General features: G+C 47.7%; 1 protein-coding gene across 7 annotated transcripts in view; it reads right to left on the bottom strand.

Annotated features, from left to right (window-relative positions):
* The window catches only part of lclat1 (lysocardiolipin acyltransferase 1), a 292,648-nt gene that overhangs the window by 246,247 nt on the left and 24,772 nt on the right, over positions 1-21,629 (bottom strand). For 2 of the 7 annotated variants that reach the window (XM_085998141.1, XM_085998142.1), the window contains exon 1: positions 7,184-7,361. The exons of 2 other annotated variants lie outside the window; for them this stretch is intronic. The gene's annotated coding sequence lies outside the window, so the exon portion shown is untranslated. Of the gene's footprint in view, positions 1-6,298; positions 6,759-7,183; positions 7,367-21,629 lie in introns of those variants that run through there. 3 more of the 7 variants (XM_085998144.1, XM_085998143.1, XM_085998145.1) reach the window with 3 other exon arrangements.

Raw genomic sequence — 21,629 nt, 5'->3', positions numbered from 1 at the left:
CTGTCAGTATGACTATGTCGGGCTGTTGCTTGACTAGTCTGTGGGACAGCTTTCCCAATTTTGGCACAAGGAGGACTTTGCAGGGTCGACTGGGCTGGGTGTGCCGTTGCCGCGACCGTAGCCGGTGGCGAGGTCGATCCGGTTTCATTCTTATCATGTTTCGTAGCGGTTTGTTACAACTGAGTGTTTTGCGCGGCCATTTCAGAGGGCAGTTAAGAGTCAACCACATTGCTGTGGGTCTGGAGTCACATATAGGCCAGACCGGGTAAGGGCAGCAGATTTCCTTCCCAGAAGGACATTAGTGAACCAGATGGGTTTTTACCACAATCCAATAGTTTCATAGTTACATTTACTGATACTAGCTTTTTAATTCCAGATTTATTTAATTAACTAACAGCACTGTGGGTGTACCTTCACCACACTGATTACAGCGGTTCAAGGTGGCAGCTCACCGCCATCTTCTCAAGGGCAACTAGGGATGGGCAATAAATGCTGGCCTTGCCAGCGACGCCCACATCCCATGAATAAATATTTTTTTTAAAATTTTTTGAAGTGAATGGGCAAAACTGCCAAATGGATTTCAATGTAGGCAAATGTGAGGTCATCCACTTTGGATATAAAAGGCTAATGGAATGCTGGCCTTTATATCTCGAGGACTAGAGTACAAGGGGGTAGACGTTATGCTGCAGCTGTACAAAACCCTGGTCAGACCACACCTGGAGCACTGGGAGCAGTTCTGGGCACCACACCTTAGGAAGGATATATTGGCCTTGGAGAGGGAGTGCAGCGCAGGTTTACCAGAATGATACCAGGACTCCAAGGGTTAAATTACGAGGAGAGATTACACAAACCAGGGTTGTATTCTCTAGAATTTAGAAGGTTAAGGGGTGATCTGATCGAAGTTTTCAGGATATTAAGGGGAACAGATAGGGTAGATAGAGAGAAACTATTTCCGCTGGTTGGGGAGTCTAGGACTAGGGGGCAGAGTCTAAAAATGAGAGCCAGACCTTTCAGGAGTGAAATTAGGAAACACTTCGACACACACAGGATGGGAGAGGTTTAGAACTCTCTTCCGCAAACGGCAACTGATGCGAGATCAATTGTTAATTTTAAATCTGAAATTGCTAGATTTTTGTTCACCAAAGGTATTAAGGGATATGGGCCAAAGGCAAGGATATGGAGTTAGAAGACAGATCAGCCATGAGCTCATTGAATGGCGGAACAGGCTCGAGGGGCTGTGCCGTCCAGAACCAATGGTTGTTGTTGTGATCTCAAAATGTTTCCAGGTGACACAGGTGGCAGGGACCTGGTGCAGAGTCAGAGGGAGCTGCCTGGGAATTAACTGAAGCCCCAAAGAGTTGAGTTGTAGATACACAGCTCTCGGCACTGAAGGAGCGCGGACCATGAGTAAGACACCGCTGGGCACCTGCAGCTGGCGTGGCCCACCACAGGGTTCTGTGGCAGGAGCATGGGTAGGATTGGCCTCGAGGTCATGCTGGACTTAGGGTCAGGGAGTGAGCGCACATGTCCCTGTACAGCAGGAAGTGTGTGTGTGCGTGTTGTTTGTGTGTGTGTGTTGTTTGTGAGTGAGTATCTCACACACGGGTGTCGGGCTGTGACCGTCCCGTTTCCATGTACGTGAAGAATGGTGACAGTGTGAGGCACCGAGGGACAGGCCGAGCCACTGGCATCAAAGAGGAAACTGGAAGTGAGGAGCGGCCCCAGCACGTCCTGGACTGTACCCAAAACTGCCCACAACATACGGCCACAGCCTCGTGTCCTACACAGGCTAACGCCCCTCCCGGCCCTAATAAACAAGTCAATGGGGGGGAGGGCTCAGCTGGAAAAGGTAGTATGAATAAATTCTAAAACAAACACAAGGGAAGAGAGTAGAGTAATAGTCAGAAAGTGTGCTTTAGGCACTACAGGTAAAGGGCAAACTAAAAGATGTAAAGTGATTAAATCAGGGGAGCAAAATAAGAAATGTGTGAGGAAAAACATCAGAGCAAGGACAGGTTAGGGTGTGTGGCCCAAACAAGCGTTCTTTATACAAACGTACGGAATATAAGGAACAAATTGAACGAATTGCAGGCGCAAATTCAACTTGGAGGGTATGACATGGTTGCCATTACTGAAACATGGCTGCAAGACAGCCAGGACTGGGAACTGAATATACCAGGTTATAAGGTCTACAGGACAGATAGAGAAAATGGCAGAGGGGGAGGAGTAGCCTTAGTGAGCAAGGATGAAATCACTTCAATGATAAGAGAGGATTTAAAGAGAGTTAAGCAGGCAGTGGAGACTTTATGGGTAGAATTAAGAAATAGTAAAGGATTTAAGACTGTTGTGAGAGTTGTGTATAGGTCCCCTGGTAACAGCTGTGAAGTGCTAGATTGTATAAATGAAGAGATTAGGCAAGCGTGTAGCAAAGGCAGAGTGGTTTTAATGGGGGATTTTTACCTTTCATATAGATCGGGAAAAGCAGACTAGCACCTGTCAGAAAGGTAGTGAATTTCTTCAGTGTGTCCGGGATAGTTTTCTACAACAATATGTCCTAGAACCATCAAGGGGGCAAGCCATATTAGATTTAGTAATGAGCTACAAAAAGGGAGTATGAAAAGAAACTTGCAAGGGATATCAAAATCAACACACAAATCTTTACAATTATATTAGGAAAAAGAGGGTGGACAGGAGCAATGTGGGCCCCATAAAAACTGAAAGTGGTGATAATTGTCAATGACAATGGGGGAAATGGCGGATATGTTGGATAATTACTGTATTTACAGTAGAAGAGGATAGCATGCCGGATATCCCAAGGAAACTAAATCAGGGACTCACCAAAATTAACGTAGGTAAACTAACAGTAATGAAGAAAATAATGGCACTAAAGAATGACAAATCCCCAGGGCCAGATGGTTTCCGTCCCAGGGTTTTAAAGGAAGGAGGTGAGCACATTGCAGATGCCCGAACTATAATCTTCCAAAGTTTTCTCGATCACCCTCAAAAACACACGGTCATAATAACTGGATCACCCTCAAAAACACCAGACCCCAATGACTGGATCACCCTCAAAAACACCAGACCCCAATGACTGGATCACCCTCAAAAACACTCAACCCCAATGACCAGATCACCTTCAAAAACACTCAACCCCAATGACCAGATCACCTTCAAAAACACCAGACCCCAATGACCGGATCACCTTCAAAAACACCAGGCCCCAATGACCGGATCACCTTCAAAAACACCAGACCCCAATGACCGGATCACCCTCAAAAACACCAGACCCCAATGACCAGATCACCTTCAAAAACACCAGACCCCAATGACCGGATCACCCTCAAAAACACTCGACCCAATGACCGGATCACCTTCAAAAACACTAGACCCCAATGGCCGGATCACCCTCAAAAACACTCGACCCAATGACCGGATCACCTTCAAAAACACCAGACCCCAATGACCGGATCACCCTCAAAAACACTCGACCCAATGACCAGATCACCTTCAAAAACACTCAACCCCAATGACCAGATCACCTTCAAAAACACTCAACCCCAATGACCAGATCACCTTCAAAAACACCAGGCCCCAATGACCGGATCACCCTCAAAAACACCAGACCCCAATGACTGGATCACCTTCAAAAACACTCTGCCCCAATGACCGGATCACCTTCAAAAACACCAGACCCCAATGACCGGATCACCCTCAAAAACACCAGACCCCAATGACCGGATCACCTTCAAAAACACCAGACCCCAATGACTGGATCACCTTCAAAAACACTCTGCCCCAATGACCGGATCACCTTCAAAAACACCAGACCCCAATGACCGGATCACCCTCAAAAACACCAGACCCCAATGACCGGATCACCTTCAAAAACACCAGACCCCAATGACTGGATCACCTTCAAAAACACTCTGCCCCAATGACCGGATCACCTTCAAAAACACCAGACCCCAATGACCGGATCACCTTCAAAAACACCAGACCCCAATGACCGGATCACCCTCAAAAACACCAGACCCCAATGGCCGGATCACCTTCAAAAACACCAGACCCCAATGACCGGATCACCCTCAAAAACACTCGACCCAATGACCGGATCACCTTCAAAAACACTAGACCCCAATGGCCGGATCACCCTCAAAAACACTCGACCCAATGACCAGATCACCTTCAAAAACACCAGACCCCAATGACTGGATCACCTTCAAAAACACTCTGCCACAATGACCGGATCACCTTCAAAAACACCAGACCCCAATGACCGGATCACCCTCAAAAACACCAGACCCCAATGACCAGATCACCTTCAAAAACACTCTGCCCCAATGACCGGATCACCTTCAAAAACACCAGACCCCAATGGCCGGATCACCTTCAAAAACACCAGACCCCAATGACCGGATCACCTTCAAAAACACCAGACCCCAATGACCGGATCACCCTCAAAAACACTCGACCCAATGACCGGATCACCTTCAAAAACACTAGACCCCAATGGCCGGATCACCCTCAAAAACACTCGACCCAATGACCGGATCACCTTCAAAAACACCAGACCCCAATGACCGGATCACCCTCAAAAACACTCGACCCAATGACCAGATCACCTTCAAAAACACTCAACCCCAATGACCAGATCACCTTCAAAAACACCAGGCCCCAATGACCGGATCACCTTCAAAAACACCAGACCCCAATGACTGGATCACCTTCAAAAACACTCTGCCCCAATGACCGGATCACCTTCAAAAACACCAGACCCCAATGACCGGATCACCCTCAAAAACACCAGACCCCAATGACCGGATCACCTTCAAAAACACCAGACCCCAATGACCGGATCACCTTCAAAAACACTCTGCCCCAATGACCGGATCACCTTCAAAAACACCAGACCCCAATGACCGGATCACCTTCAAAAACACCAGACCCCAATGACCGGATCACCCTCAAAAACACCAGACCCCAATGGCCGGATCACCTTCAAAAACACCAGACCCCAATGACCGGATCACCCTCAAAAACACTCGACCCAATGACCGGATCACCTTCAAAAACACCAGACCCCAATGGCCGGATCACCCTCAAAAACACTCGACCCAATGACCGGATCACCTTCAAAAACACCAGACCCCAATGACCGGATCACCCTCAAAAACACTCGACCCAATGACCAGATCACCTTCAAAAACACTCAACCCCAATGACCAGATCACCTTCAAAAACACCAGGCCCCAATGACCGGATCACCTTCAAAAACACCAGACCCCAATGACTGGGTCACCTTCAAAAACACTCTGCCCCAATGACCGGATCACCTTCAAAAACACCAGACCCCAATGACCGGATCACCCTCAAAAACACCAGACCCCAATGACCAGATCACCTTCAAAAACACTCTGCCCCAATGACCGGATCACCTTCAAAAACACCAGACCCCAATGGCCGGATCACCTTCAAAAACACCAGACCCCAATGACCGGATCACCTTCAAAAACACCAGACCCCAATGACCGGATCACCCTCAAAAACACTCGGCCCCAATGACTGGATCACCCTCAAAAACACCAGACCCCAATGACCGGATCACCCTCAAAAACACCAGACCCCAATGACCGGATCACCCTCAAAAACACTCGGCCCCAATGACCAGATCACCCTCAAAAATAATCGACCCAATGACCAGATCACCTTCAAAAACACTCGACTCCAATGACCAGATCACCTTCAAAAACACTAGACCCCAATGACCAGATCACCTTCAAAAACACCAGACCCCAATGACCGGATCACCTTCAAAAACACCAGACTCCAATGATCGGATCACCCTCAAAAACACTCGACCCAATGACCGGATCACCCTCAAAAATACTCGACCCAATGGCCGGATCACCTTGCATACATTGGATCATAATGACTGGATCTCCTTCAGACACACTGATCCTAATGGTTAGAATTCCTTCATACAATTCAGATCCCTATGATTGCATCCCCTTTATACACTGGATCCCAATGATCGGATTTCCCTCATACACATTGAATCCCAATGATCGGATCACCTTCATATACACTGTATCCCAATAACTGGATCTTCTTCAGACAGATTGGATGCCAATCACTGGATCCCCCTCACATGCATTGGATCTTAATGTGGATCACCCTCATTACATTGGACCCCAATGACTGGATCCTCCTACATTCACCAGAGTTCAGGTATCAAGATGCTTTGGCCGTCTCCTCGGGTGTGAATGTGTTGTGGTGCCTTGCTGAGATCCACCCTCACCTGGCTGGCGTGCTGGGTCCCCTCCTTCTCCTGGGGCTCTCCCTCAAGCCTGCTGGGTTCCTGCACTCCGAGAGCGGACCCTTGTCCCACTGCCGTCCTCCACCAGCTCTGCTCCTCTCTCTTCAGAGGTATAATGTGCGCCGTCCTCCTCTTACAACGGGGTATCACTCCCCCCTCTTCTTCACCAAGAGTGTCTCGATCTATCTCTTCACTCTCACTCCTGGTGTCACTGCCTCACGCTATCCCCCCACTCCAGGTGTGTCACTCCCTCTATCCTCCCTCCAACTCCAGGTGTGTCACTCCCTCTATCCACCCCCAAACTCCAGGTGTGTCACTCCCTCTATCCACCCCCAAACTCCAGGTGTGTCACTCCCTCTATCCTCCCCCAAACTCCAGGTGTGTCCCTCCCTCTATCCTCCCCCCCACTCCTGGTGTGTCACTCACTCACTCTATCCCCCACTCCAGGTGTGTCACTTCCTCTCTCCTCCCCCCACTCCAGGTGTGTCACTCTCCTCCCCCCCACTCCAGGTGTGTCACTCCCTCCCCCCCATTCCAGCTGTGTCACTCCCTCCCCCTACTCCAGGTGGGCCACTCTCTCTCCACCCCCAATCCAGGTGTGTCTCTCCCTCTTTCCTCCCCCCACTCCAGGTGTGTCACTCCCTCAATCTATCCCTCACTCCAGGTGTGTCACTCCCTCACTCCCAGTGTGTCTCTCCCTCACTCTATCCCCCACTCCAGGTCTGTCTCTCCCCTCACTCTATCCCTCACTCCAGGTGTGTCTCTCCCTCACTCCAGGTGTGTCTCTCCCTCACTCTATCCCTCACTCCAGGTCTGTCTCTCCCTCACTCCCGGTGTGTCTCTCCCCTCACTCACTCACTCCCTCACCCTTCCCCCGGTATCTCTGGCAGGGCCCGGGAGCTGGAGTTGAAGCGTTGGGCTGTTCTCGGGCCCGGGTGTCGGGCTCTGGTCTCGGGCTCTCGCCTTCTTCTCCCACAGCTGGGAATCCGCGCCGGAAGATGCTCGGCGGCGGTGCAGCGGCTTAAAGGGCCCGGGTGGAAACCTGGCGCTGTCACCATGGTGACAGAACGGGGCGGAGAGAGGGTGGCGCACCTTGACCTTTCACCCTGGGTGGCTCCCAAATCCAGAGCCCCCAAAACCCCAACATCTGACCCCCAACCCCCAACATAACACCCCTAAACACCCAACACCCAAATCCAGAGACCCTCAAACCCCCAACATCTGACCCCCAACACCCAAATCCCGCCCCACCAAACCCCCCAACATAACACCCCCAAACCCCCAACACCCAAATCCAGAGACCCCCAAAACCCCAACTTCCGACCCCCAACACCCAACATAACACCCACAAACCCCCAACACCCAAATCCAGAGCCCCCCAACCCCCCAACATCTGACCCCAAACCCCCAACACCCAAATCCCGCCCCACCAAACCCCCCAACACCAACACCCGCAATCCCATTCCCATAACAGGAGCCCCTCACGGCCCCCCAGAACAGAAACCCACCCCCAACCTTCCGCAAGCACCCCAAAACCCCCCTACCCCAAACCTGTAACCGGAGACCACCCCCCCCCCCCCCCGAATCATTACTGACTAAGCCCCTGTACCTGCCCTGGGAGTGTTTGATGTGGACAGTGTAGAGGGAGCTTTACCTGGGATACTGCGTGCAGTTTTGGTTTCCATATTTAAGAAAAGATATACTTGCTCTCAAGGCGGTTCAGAGAAGGTTCACTCAGTTGATTCCAGAGATGAGGGGGTTGACGTATGAGGAAAGGTTGAGTAGGTTCGGACTCTACTCATTGGAGTTCAGAAGAATGAGAGGCGATCTTATCGAAACATATGAGATTGTGAGGGGGCTTGATCGGGTGGATGCGGTGAGGACGTTTCCACTGATGGGTGAGACGAGAACTAGGGGGCATAATCTTAGAATAAGGGGCTGCCCTTTCAAAACTGAGATGAGGAGAAACTTCTTCACTCAGAGGGTAGTAATTCTATGGAATTTGCTACCCCAGAGAGCTGTGGAAGCTGCAACATTAAATACATTTAAAATGGAGATAGACATTTTCCTAGCAGATAAGGGAATAAGGGGTTACGGGGAGAGGGCAGGGAAGTGGACGTGAGTCTAGATTCGGATCAGCCATGATCCTATTGAATGGCGGAGCAGGCCCGAGGGGCCGTATGGCCTAGTCCTGCTCCTATTTCTTATGTTCTAACCCGTGCTGTACCTGCCCTGGGAGTGTTTGATGGGACAGTGTAGAGGGAGCTTTACTCTGTATCTCACCCCATGCTGTACCTGCCCTGGGAGCGTTTGATGGGACAGTGTAGAGGGAGTTTTACGCTGTATCTAACCCGTGCTGTACCTGCCTGTAATGATCAGTAACATGTCATTCTAGAATGGTACACTAGGTGGAGCTGTATGTTTAGTAGTGGGCTACCCACAAGGCAGTAGTCAAGATGGATGCCTGTACACTAGTCCACATGGCTGAATAAATGACTAGCTCAAGCTAGCTGTTCATAATGAAAACGTCTATTTATTTATGAACATAACATGGTACCAGGAGTGGTAATATCTGCTGAATATTATGAAAAGCGACATGGAGAATTTGAAGCCACCGGAGGGTTTGAAACTCACGGGGAATGTCGACTGCAATTGGCAGACTTTCAAACAACAATTCAAACTCTATATTGCTGCCATCGGGTTCGGTACGATGCCAGACGCAAGGAAAATAGCGTTACTGCTCACAGTTGCAGGCCCGCAGGCGATAGAGGTATTTAATACGTTTGTATTTGATCAAGAGGAGGACAGAGGAAAAATGGAATTGTGCTAAGGAAGTTTGATACACATTGTTCTCCCAAAAAGAACGAGACCTATGAGAGGTACGTGTTCCGTTCACGGACACAGCAGCAAAATTAGACTTTTGATAGCTTTGTGACCGATCTGAAACTGAAAGCACAGACATGTAATTTCTCTGAACTGAAATCATCCATGATTCGTGACCAGATTGTGTTTGGTATTCATGATAAAAAAGTCAGGGAACGTTTGTTGAGAGAAACTGAACTAACATTGAAGAATGCTGTGAAAATATGCCATGCCAGTGAGCTAGCTCAGAAGCACGCGAAGACTTTCAGTGAAATTAATAATAATGCGACTGTAATGAGTGACTGTGCTGCTGTCGGTGCTGTGTCCTACAAAGGGAAGAAACATGGGCAGAACAGAAATGCAAAGCAATCGGAGGATGGAATTTTTAATTGTAAATGCTGTGGTTACCAGCACCAGTCAAGACAATGCCCTGCGTTTGAAAAAATGTGCACAAAATGTAATGGAAAGAATCACTTTGCCAAACAATGCTTTTGAAAAGTAAAAACAAAGAAAGGGCAACAAGTCAATGTGATGGAGGACACTGATTTAAGTGAGACATTTTTTGTAGGAATGGTGTCATGTGACAATATCGAAAAGGATACAGAAAATGTGCAGCCCTCAGGAATGGACAATGCTGAACATAAAGTTAATGCAGTAAAAGAGGACAAATGGATAATGCCACTGCAGGTAAATGGAGCATTAGTTACATTGAAACTAGACACTGGGGCAAAAGCAAACTTAATCAGTATGAGTGACATTAACAATATGAAAGAAAAGCCCAAAATACAGAAAAAGTCAGTACTACTGAAGAACTATAATGGACAGAAAATAGATAGCTTAGGTGTATGCACACTCAAAGTGACAGTCAAAGCAAAGTGCATCATCTCATGTTTTCTGTTGTGGCTGAAGGACTTGATTCACTACTAGGTGACAAAGCTTGTGAGGACTTAGAACTGGTCAAGAGAGTCTACCGTATAAACTGTGCCATAAGCAGACAAGATGACGCTGTGGATTCTGTAGTGAGTAATTTCCAGGATGTGTTCAAAGGATTTGGAGTTCTACCATTCACGTACAAGATCCAGCTAAAGGAGGATGCTCAGCCAGTGGTACATGCTCCACAGAGAGTTCCAGCACCCCTGCGTGACCGGCTCAAGAAAGAACTGGACAGAATGACCACACTAGGAGTCATCAGGAAAGTCGAAGAGCCAACAGACTGGGTTAACTCCATGGTATGTGTAAAGAAAAAGAACAATGATCTAAGAATATGCATGGATCCAAAGGACTTAAATGCAAACATAAAATGTGAACACTACCAGATTCCCAAGCGAGAAGAAATCACCAGTGAAATGTCAGGTGCCAGATACTTCACAAAGCTCGATGCCTCACAAGGATTTTGGCAACTAAAACTGGATGAAGAGAGCACCAAATACTGTACCTTCAACACACCATTTGGCAGGTATTGTTTCCTCAGAATGCCTTTCGAGATAATATCTGCATCTGAAATCTTTCATAGAGCGATGGAACACATAATTGAAGGTCTGGAAGGAGTCCGGGTCTATGTTGATGACATCATCATCTGGGGCTCCACACTGAAAGAACACAATGAGAGACTGACTAAAGTGCTACAGAGCATACGCCGGAATGGACTGAAGCTCAACAAAGCCAAGTGTCAGTTTGGTGTCCAGGAAGTCACTTTCCTAGGAGATAATCTATCTGGTAAAGGAATAGAGCCAGATATGGAAATAGTAAACACCATACTCAACATGCCCCAACCCACTGACAAAAAAGGAGTGCTACGCATCATGGGGATGATAAACTTCATTGGAAAGTTCATTCCTAACTTGTCAGCCAAGACAGCCTGTCTGCGAGACCTGCTACATAAAACAAATGAGTTCGCATGGACAGAAAGACATGAACAAGAGTGGATGAACCTCAAAACAGTGCTGACAACCACACCTGTACTCACCTTCTTTGACCCAACAAAGAGAATCAAAGTGTCAACGGATGCATCAAAAGATGGCCTAGGCGCGGTCTTGCTACAAGCAGAGGGTGAAGATTGGAAGCCTGTTGCCAATGCCTCCAGGTCTATGACTGATACTGAGTGTCAATACGCCCAGATTGAAAAGGAATGTCTAGGCTTGGTAGTTGGACTAGAAAAGTTCCATGGCTACATATATGGACTTCCCACCTTCACAGTTGAGACAGACCACAGCCCACTGGTTGCCATCATAAAAAAAAATCTGAATGAGATGTCTCCAAGGATTCAATGACTCATGATGAAGCTGCAAAGATATGACTTTGAACTGATCTACACACCAGGCAAACACATAGTGTTAGCAGATGCACTATCCCGAGCACCCACAATGAGTCATGTGAGCTCTACTGAGGAAGACGTGGATGTTCATGTGAGTATGGTCACTGCTGCGCTGCCCGTGTCAGACACAAAATCAAAGCAAATAGCAGAAGAAACAGTAAAAGATACAGTATTACAAACAGTAATAGAGAACATTCATCATGGTTGGCCAAAAGGTTCCTGTCCAAAGTACTATCACATCAGGTCAGAGTTAAGTGTCGCAAGTGGGCTATTACTAAAATAGAACAGAATAGTCATTCCACAGGCTCTACATCAAGACATGCTCAAAAGGATTCATGAGGGACACCTCGGAATTGAAAAATGCAAAAGGAGAGCAAGAGACATTGTTTATTGGCCTGGCATAAATAAGGACATTGAGAACATGATAGGCATATGTGAGACATGTCAGAAACACCAAAACAAACAAGCAAAGGAACCAATGATAGTAGCTGACTTACCAACAGCATCATGGCAAAAGGTTGGTATGGACCTCTTTCATTTGAATGGTAAAGACTATCTAATAGTGATTGACTACTATTCTAACTATCCTGAGATGGCGCTGCTCTCAAGCACATCAGCAAGCAGTGTCATAATGCATGTTAAATCCATCTTCGCCAGACATGGAATTCCCAGGATTGCCGTTAGCGACAATGGTCCGTGCTTCAACTGTAAGGAGTGGCAACAGTTTGCAGCACATTATGACTTTCAACACATCACATCCAGTCCTCTGTATGCTCAGTCGAATGGTAAGGCAGAGAAAGGTGTTCAAGTTCTCAAGCAGCTACTGAAGAAAGCAACAGAAAGCAAGTCTGATCCTTATCTCGCCCTGCTGAGCTACCGAGCCTCCCCTTTAGACTGTGGTTCTTCACCTGCTGAACTCCTAATGGGTCGCAAGTTGTGCACCACGCTACCCTGCTGTGCAAAAGAAAAGCAGAGTAAGGAACTGAGACAGAAACTTCAACTGTTAAAGCTGAAACAGAAATCACACTATGACAAGTCATCCAAAACTCTGAAACCATTGACAAGGGATGATGTTGTCAGGATTGAGGATCCAGATGCATGGAACAGGAAAGCTACAGTTCTTGAGGAAGTAGGACCAAGGTCATACACTGTTAGAACTGAGGAAGGACAGATTCTCAGGAGGAACTGCCGTTCCCTCCTGAAAACACAAGAAACTATCCAAGAGCAAATCGATGACAATGCCGCAACTGAATCTTGTCATTCACTGTAGTGTCCAAGGATCAATAATACTCAGACTGCAGGAGAACAATAAAACAGGTATTTACTGAACAGAGAGTAATTCAAGACTGAAGTACAGAAGCCTGCTATGGCTTTATATACAGGGGTGGTCACTGCCGGTACTGCAGTATAGAATCAGTTCTTCTCTTAAAGGCACATACACAACAATTCCTCCCCTTTTAGATAAACAGTACATAACATTCATTTAACAACTAGATAATAACTAATTACAATTACAATTTTCTCTGTACTATATACATCAACTGAAATAATCATTTATAAGTTCAGTCTTTGAGGAGGCTTCCTGAGCCTGACTGGATAGCGTCTTTCTCGAGTATCCTGTTCTTGCAGCGGAGTTGATTCTGGCTCATTGTCATTGGTTGGTTCGTCAGCTTCCAATACCACTGCTTCTGAGGTAGACGCAATCTGTACTTCGGGTTGATTACCAGGTGCACCTGCTCGTGGCACAGGTTTGGCTTGTTCCTGTGACTCTAGAATCTGGTCAGCATGGCGTCTCACGATGCTCTCTCCAATGTCCACTGTGTACATTAGTGGCCCCTGCTGTGTGCATATCGTGCCTGGCTGCCATTTTTCTGTTCGGTAGTCACGGGCCAAGACTGGTTGCCCTATCTTGAAGCTCCTGGTTGGCTTCTCATTTATGTGCTGGAATTGCTTATCGCAACATCTCGTCTTATGTTTGGTTTGAGCAAATCCAAGCGACATCTTAGCCTTCGGTTGAAAAACAGTACGGCTGGAGTTTGGTTGGTGACTGCATGTGTCGCATTCCAGTAAGCAAACAAGAAATTATCCACCTTGTGTTGTAGATGTATGTCGTCATTATACATTGCCTTTATTGCCTTTTTAAAGGTCTGAACAAACCTCTCAGCCAATCCATTTGTGGCTGGATGATATGGGGCAGATGTGTAATGTTTCACCCCATTATTCCTCAGAAACCTCCGGAAATCCTCGGACACAAACTGTGGCCCATTGTCGGAGCAAATCTGTTCTGGCAAGCCATTCCTGGCGAAGATGGTCCGTAGGACTGCAATAGTTTTCTCCGTGGTGGTGGAGGACATTTTGATGACCTCTGGCCATTTCGAATGGGCGTCCACAGCGGTTAGAAACATTGAGTCCATAAATGGACCAGCAAAATCAATGTGTACCCGTTGCCATGGAGATGAGGGCCACTCCCATGGATGTAGCGGGGCCTGTGGTGGATCGTTTTGGACCTTCTGGCATCCTGTGCATCTCTTGGTCATATCCTCGATTTCTTTATCGATTCCCGGCCACCACACAAACGCCCTGGCTAGGCTCTTCATTTTTACCCCTCCCAGATGACCCTCATGAAGCTCATTGAGCACTCTATCTCTCAACTTGGGTGGAATTACCACTCGGGATCCACACATCAAGGTCCCCCGGCACACTGACAGCTGTTCTCTCCTTGGCGTGAATGCTGGCAACAGTGAGTCGCCATGTGCTGGCCATCCCTTCACCGTCAAATCATAGACCCGAGAGAGTGTCGGGTCATTTCGGGTTTCCTTCTCTATACTTGAGTTTGTAACAGGTAGACATTCGACTATGGTCGCATGGAATATCTCAACAGGGTCCACTGCAGGTGCTTCCTCTACCGTAGGCAACGGTAGGCGCGACAGCCCATCAGCGTTTCCATGCTGTTTTGTACCCTTGTACTCTATGTCGTACTGATGTGCCCCTAGAAAAAGTGACCATCTTTGCAGCCGTTGCGCCGTCATCACCGGAACGCCCTTCTTTGGGTTAAAAATGGAGACCAGGGGCTGATGATCAGTCAGTAGGGTGAATTTCTGCCTACGCAGATAGTGATTGAACTTCTTCACCCCCCACACCAGGCTGAGGGCCTCCCTGTCAATCTGGGCGTAGTTACGCTCGGCTGAGGTTAACGAGCGCGACGCAAAGGCTATTGGCCTCTCTGAACCGTCAGGGAATTTGTGTGACAGCACCGCTCCGATGCCGTAGGGAGACGCATCACATGCTAACCGAATCGGTAGTGTTGGATTGTAGTGGGCCAATACTTCCTTTGAAGTGATTAGGCATTTACATTTATGAAAGGCTCGCTTACACTCATCACTCCATTTCCATGTTACTCCAGTTTGCAGTAGGGCGTTCAGTGGGTGCAAAATTGTAGATAAATTCGGCAAGAACTTATGGTAGTAGTTCACCAACCCGAGGAACGACCTCAGTTGCGACACATTTTCCGGTGCTGGAGCCTTGACTACAGCCTCAATCTTGTCCGGCGACTTATGCAACCCTTCCTCATCAATCATGTGGCCACAATACGAGATTTATCTCCTGAAGAACTCGCATTTGGGGCGGTTGGCTCGTAGCCCATATTCCTGTAATCTCGTGAGCACCTGCTCCAGGTTGGCAAAGTGTTCACTGTCATTTTCGCCCGTAACCAGGATGTCGTCCAAATAACACTGGGTCCCCGGGATCCCTTGCAGGACTTGTTCCATCGCCCTCTGCCAAATAGCCAGGGCTGATGCTACCCCAAATACCAGTCGATTGTACTGGTAAAGGCCTTTGTGAGTGTTTATCGTGAGGTATTTCCTAGACGCTTCTTCCACCTCCATTTGTAGATACGCTTGGGCCAGATCAATCTTTGTAAAGCGTTTCCCTCCAGATAGTGAGGCGAAAATATCTTCTATCCGTGGAAGTGGATATTGTACTGTGTGCAGGACTGGGTTCACAGTTACCTTGAAGTCCCCACAGATGCGAACCTTCTTCGGTTCCCCAGGCGTGCTACTCAATGATTTCTTCATTACAGGAACGATGGGTGTGGCCCACTCGCTCCAGTCCACCTTGGACAGCACACCCGAACGCTCCAGACTCTCCAGCTGTGCTTCAACGGCTGGGCGGATCGGTTAAGGTACCGGTCTGGCCTTAAAGAATTTTGGGTTTGCGTTATCTTCGATTTTTATCGTTGCCGTTACTCCTTTTAGAGTCCCAAGTCCTTGTTGGAACACCTCTTTCGCGTCAGTTAGAATTTTTGACAGTCATCCAGGTGTGACGTCATCATCCTTTTTATCAGTCACAGTTAGCGCCTGAATGGAATGCCAATCCAATTGTATTTTTCGGATCCATTCACGTCCCAATAATGGTGGTCCTCCATCTGGTAGTATATATAGATACAGTTTCTGTGTTTCCATGCCGTTGTATTTGTTAGATCAGTGATTCTGAGAGTATGATGTTTTTCAATAACCACACGGATGCTGTAACTTAACAATTAACAGGTATTTACTGGAGGAGGGTAGTCTCAAGACTGGGGGTACAGAGGCATGTGCAAGGCTTATATACAGGTGTGGTCACTGTCGGTACTACAGTATACAGGAGCTGTAAAAGTAGTTCTGTCTTAAAGGTACATACACTACAATTCCTCCCCTTTTAGATTAGTAGTACCCCTAATATTCAAATAACAATTAACACTTTAACATGTACATTAAACAACAATAGTCCATTTATAGATTCAGTCTTTGGGGCGGCTTCCTGATCCTTTCGGGATAGCGCCTTTCATGAGGTTCTTGTTCTTGGTGCGGAGGCGATTCTGGCCCCTTTTCATCGGGTAGTTCATCGGTTTCCACTGCTACTGGTTCTGAGGTAGATGCTACCGGTATGTCGGGTTCATCCCCAGGTACTCGAGACATGGGGTTGACTCGTTCCTGTGACGCTAAGATCTGATCGACGTGGCGTCTCACAATGTTCTCCCCGACATCCACTGTGTACATTAATGGCCCCTGCCTTGTGCATATCGTTCCGGGTTGCCATTTCTCTGTTCGGTAGTCACGGGCCAAGACTGGTTGTCCTACATTGAAGCTCCTTGTCGGCTTCTCATTGATGTGCTGGAATTGTTTATCCTCAACATTTCTTCGCACATTTGGTCTGAGCAAGTCCAGACGAGATCTCAACCTTTGGTTAAAGAACATCATGGCCAGGGTTTGGTTGGTAACTGCATGTGTCGCGTTTCGGTAGGCTAATAAGAAATTGTCCACCTTATGCTGTAGTGGAATTTCATCGTCGCACATGGCCTTTATCGCCTTCTTAAAGGTTTGTACGAACCTCTCAGCCAATCCATTTGTGGCTGGATGATACGGGGCAGATGTGTAATGCCTTACCCCATTCCTTCTCATAAATTTTCAAAACTCTTTGGACACAAACTGTGGTCCATTATCAGAGCAAATCTGCTCTGGCAAGCCGTTTCTGGCAAATATGGTACGTAGGACTGCAATCGTTTTTTCTGTAGTGGTTGAGGACATTTTTATCACCTCAGGCCACTTCGAATGAGCATCCACTGCTATTAAGAACATTGAGTCCATGAATGGACCAGCGAAATCAATATGCACCCGTTGCCATGGAGAGGAGGACCACTCCCATGGGTGTAGAGGGGCATGTGGTGGTGCATTTTGGACCTTCTGGCATCCTGAGCAGCTCTTGGTTAGGTCTTCGATTTGTTGATCGATTCCCGGCCACCACACATAAGCCCTAGCAAGGCTTTTCATTTTCACTCCCCCCAGATGACCTTCATGTAGCTCATTTAGCCCTCTCTCCCTTAACTTGGGTGGAATCACCACTCTGGATCCACACATCACTGTCCCCTGGCATACTGACAGCTGTTCTCTTCTGGATGAGAATGCTGGCAACAGTGAGTCGCCATGTGTTGGCCATCCCCTCACCGTCAAATCATATACCCGAGACAGCGTCGGATCATTGCGGGTCTCCTTCTCTATATCTGCGTTCGTTACTGGCAATCGTTCAATTATTGACGAATAAAATATCTCGATAGGGTCCACTGCTGGTGCTTACTCCACAGTAGGCAGTGGCAGGCACGATAGCCCATCAGCGTTTCCATGCTGTTTCGTGCCTTTATATTCTATTTCATATTGATTCGCCCCTAGAAACAGGGACCATCTTTGTAACCGTTGTGCAGTCATCACTGGAACGCCCTTCTTAGGATTAAAGATCGAGACAAGTGGTTGGTGGTCAGTCAGCAAGGTGAACTTCTGCCCATGCAGATAGTGGTTGAATTTTTTTACTCCCCATACTAGGCTGAGGGCCTCCCTGTCAATCTGGGCATAGTTGCGCTCGGCTGAGGTTAGTGACCGAGACGCAAAGGCTACTGGCCTCTCCAACCCGTCTGGGAATTTGTGTGACAGCACCGCTCCAATACCATAGGGTGATGCATCACATGCCAAACGAATTGGTAGTGCTGGGTTGAAATGGGCCAACACCTCTTTTGATGTGATCAATTCTTTACACTTCTGGAAAGCTCGTCTACGTTCGTCATTCCACTTCCATGGTACCCCTGTTTGCAGTCGGGTGTTCAGTGGGTGTAATACCGTCGACAAATTTGGTAAGAACTTATGGTAGTAGTTTACCAGCCTGAGGAACGACCTCAGTTGTGACACATTTTCCAGTGCTGGAGCCTTGACTACTGCCTCAATCTTTTCAGGGGACTTATGTAACCCCTCTTCATCGGTGACGTGGCCACAATACGAGATCTGTTTCTGGAAAAACTCGCACTTGTGGCGATTAGCTCGTAGCCCATACTCCTTTAATCTGGTGAGCACCTTCTCCAAGTTGGCGAGGTGATCACTGTCATTTTCGCCCGTGACCAGGATGTCGTCCAAATAACACTGGGTCCCTGGAATCCCTTGCAGGACTTGATCCATTGCCCTTTGCCAAATAGCCGGAGCCGATGCTACCCTGAACACCAGCCGGTTGTATTGATAGAGACCTTTATGAGTGTTAATCGTAAGGTATTGTTTCGAAGCTTCTTCTACCTCCATTTGCAAGTACGCCTGGGCTAGATCAATTTTGGTGAAGCGTTTACCTCCAGATAGCGAGGCGAAAATATCCTCAATTCGTGGAAGCGGATATTGTACCGTGTGAAGGACTGGGTTCATTGTCACCTTAAAATCCCCACAGATGCGGACCTTCTTTGGTTCCCCAGGCGTATTACTCAACAATCTCTTCATTACAGGAACGATGGGTGTAGCCCACTTGCTCCAGTCTACTTTGGACAATACTCCTGAACGTTCCAACCCTTCCAGCTCTGCTTCGACAGCTGGTCTGATTGCATAAGGCACTGGTCTGGCCTTAAGAAACTTTGGGCTTGCATTTTCCTCTATTTTAATCATTGCTGTTATGCCTTTTAGTGTTCCGAGTCCCTCCTGGAACACTTCTTTTGCATCAGTTAGCATTTTTGACAATCGTCCAGGTGTGACGTCGTCATCCTTTTTGGCCTCAACCTTCAGTGCCTGTATGGAATGCCAATCTAATTGTATCTTCCGGATCCATTCACGTCCTAGCAGTGGTGGTCCTCCATCTGGCAATACATATATATCCATTTTAGGTATTTCCTGGCCTTTATATATCACTTTCACCCTTATTTTTCCTTTGGGGTAGACTTTTTGCCCCGTGTACGTCTTCAAGACAATCTCTGTAGCTTTCAAGGGTATATGTGAAAATAGCCGCTTATAGTCCCTTTGGTTTATGACTGTTAAGGCTGCTCCTGTGTCCAATTCCATTTTCACTTGGACTCCGTCTATCTTGAGTGTAACCCAGATAGTCTGGTGACCCTCCATTTTGGTTACCTTATGTAGTTTCAGACAACCCAGCTCCTTGCTTCCGGAGTCTGTGTCACTTTTCTGTTCATCTGAACTACTGTCCATCACCTGGTGTACCTTTTTGTACTTCTCCTGTGGAGATTTCTTACTGTTGGTTTTCTTCCCAGACCTGCAGACTCTTGCTATGTGTCCTGCTTTTCCACACTGTCTGCACACTTGGTCCTTGAACCAACAATCCTTCTGGTCATGTGTTGTTCTGCCACAGCGATAGCACTCCCGTTCCATAGGACATTTCATTGGTGCCATATTCTTGCAGTCTCCGTTGTATCTCTGCAGCGCCCCTTGCGGCTGCTTCATGTGATACTGCCATACTGAAAGCCTTGTCCAGCGTAAGATCCTTTTCTGATAGAAGCCGTTTCTGGGTTCCTTCACTTTGCAGCCCACACACAAACTTGTCCCTTAACGTATCTGCTAGTCCCGCTCCAAACTGGCAGTGTTTCGATAGCTTGCGCAGTTCCGTTAGGTACTCAGCATTGCTTTCGTCTTTGTGTTGGTTCCTTTTATGGAACTTAAATCGTTCTGCTATCAGCAGTGGTGTGGGGTTTAAGTGGTCCTGTAGGATTTCTACTATGCTTTCGAAATTCTTGTTCACCGGCTTCTCTGGGGTTATTCGGTTTTGCAGTAACCCATAAGTTTTTTGCACCCATGGAATTTAACAAAACCAGTGCTTTCCTAGCATCTGGCACTTCATTCGCCCTGCAGTACACCTCAATACGTTCCACATATGTCGCCCAATCTTCGACTTCATTGTCGAACGTAGAGATACTGCCACTCTTCGGCATCCCTGGGTGTGATTTAACTGTCAAAAATGGCGTCTCCCGTGCTTCCCCTTCTTCTCCGCTTGCACAAAATGGCGTCTTCCACGCTTTCCTTCCTTCCCGCGCTCGCCCTTCTTCTCCGCTGCGACTTCTAAAAATGGCGTCTCCCGCGTTCTTCCTTCTTCTCCGCAGCTCAATGGCGTCTCCCGCGCTCTCCCTTCTTCTCCCCGCGGACACTGTTCAGCCCTTGAGCCCTGGCCGTGCTCTGCGCGGTTTTTTTTTTTTTTCGTTTCCGCCGCTCGGTCCTGAACCCGGCTGTTGTTTTACCCTCTCTCTCTCCGTTTTTTTTTTTCTCTCGACGCCGCTCGGTTTTCAACCCCCGGCTGCGCCCTGTGCACTTCACCCTCTGTCTTACCCCGTCGACGCTGCTCGGCTTTGTCTCCGCCGTCGGTCGGCTCCAGTCGCCGCTGTCCGGGAAGGGTCTGCGCTGTACCTGTCGTCAGTCTCTTGCTGATCGTCATGGCTGGGGAACCAAGCCCGGCTCTCCACAGCCTCCCCTGCGATGTTCACTCTCTGCTGGACGACTGGGCGGTTGCTCGTGGTCGACGCCCGTGTTTCTGGCCTCGACTTTCTTCCACCGCCCTCCCGGAGCGAATCCTCGAAGGGAAATGCAGAGTTACAGGTAGATTCGAATCGACACTCGTCGCCACTGTTAGATCCGTGATTCTGCGAGTATGATGTTTTTCAATAACCACACGGATGCTGTAACTTAACAATCAACAGGTATTTACTGGAGGAGGGTAGTCTCAAGACTGGGGGTACAGAGGCATGCGCAAGGCTTATATACAAGTGTGGTCACTGTCGGTACTACAGTATACAGGAGCTGTAAAAGTAGTTCTGTCTTAAAGGTACATACACTACAGTATTCAACTGGCACCCTTATTTTTCCTCTGGGGTAGACTTTTTGCCCCGTGTATGTCTTCAATACAATGGACGTGTCCTTCAAGGGTATGTGTGAGAATAGCCGCTCATAGTCTCGTCGATTCATGACAGTTAGGGCTGATCCTGTGTCCAATTCCATCTTTACTGGGGACCCTGCTATCATGAGGGTGACCCAAATGGTTCAGTGATCCTCCTTTGCGATCACGTTGTGTAACTTTAGACAACTTAGTCTCCTGCTCCTGGAGTCCTTATCCAATTCCAATTCCAATTAAAATGCTTTATTGGCATGAAAGTTTACAGAGAACCATATTGCCAAAGCTTACATAGCAAAAAGGTACAGTTTTCCAACATTCTGTAGGTGTCAATCGATTTGACATTTGTTGGGTACATACAATATTACTTTTAAACAATATTAATTTTAAACAGTCTTTGTACTTCATTTGGTACGTTCAATATTAATTTTAAACAGTCTTAATTTTAAACAGTCCTCAGGTTGTGACATG

This window comes from Somniosus microcephalus, chromosome 9, assembly GCF_052327205.1.
Source record: "Somniosus microcephalus isolate GS21.2 chromosome 9, FLI_Smic_1.0, whole genome shotgun sequence".
Classification (NCBI taxonomy): Eukaryota; Metazoa; Chordata; class Chondrichthyes; order Squaliformes; family Somniosidae; genus Somniosus; species Somniosus microcephalus.
This window is presented reverse-complemented; position numbering and strand designations above follow the sequence as displayed.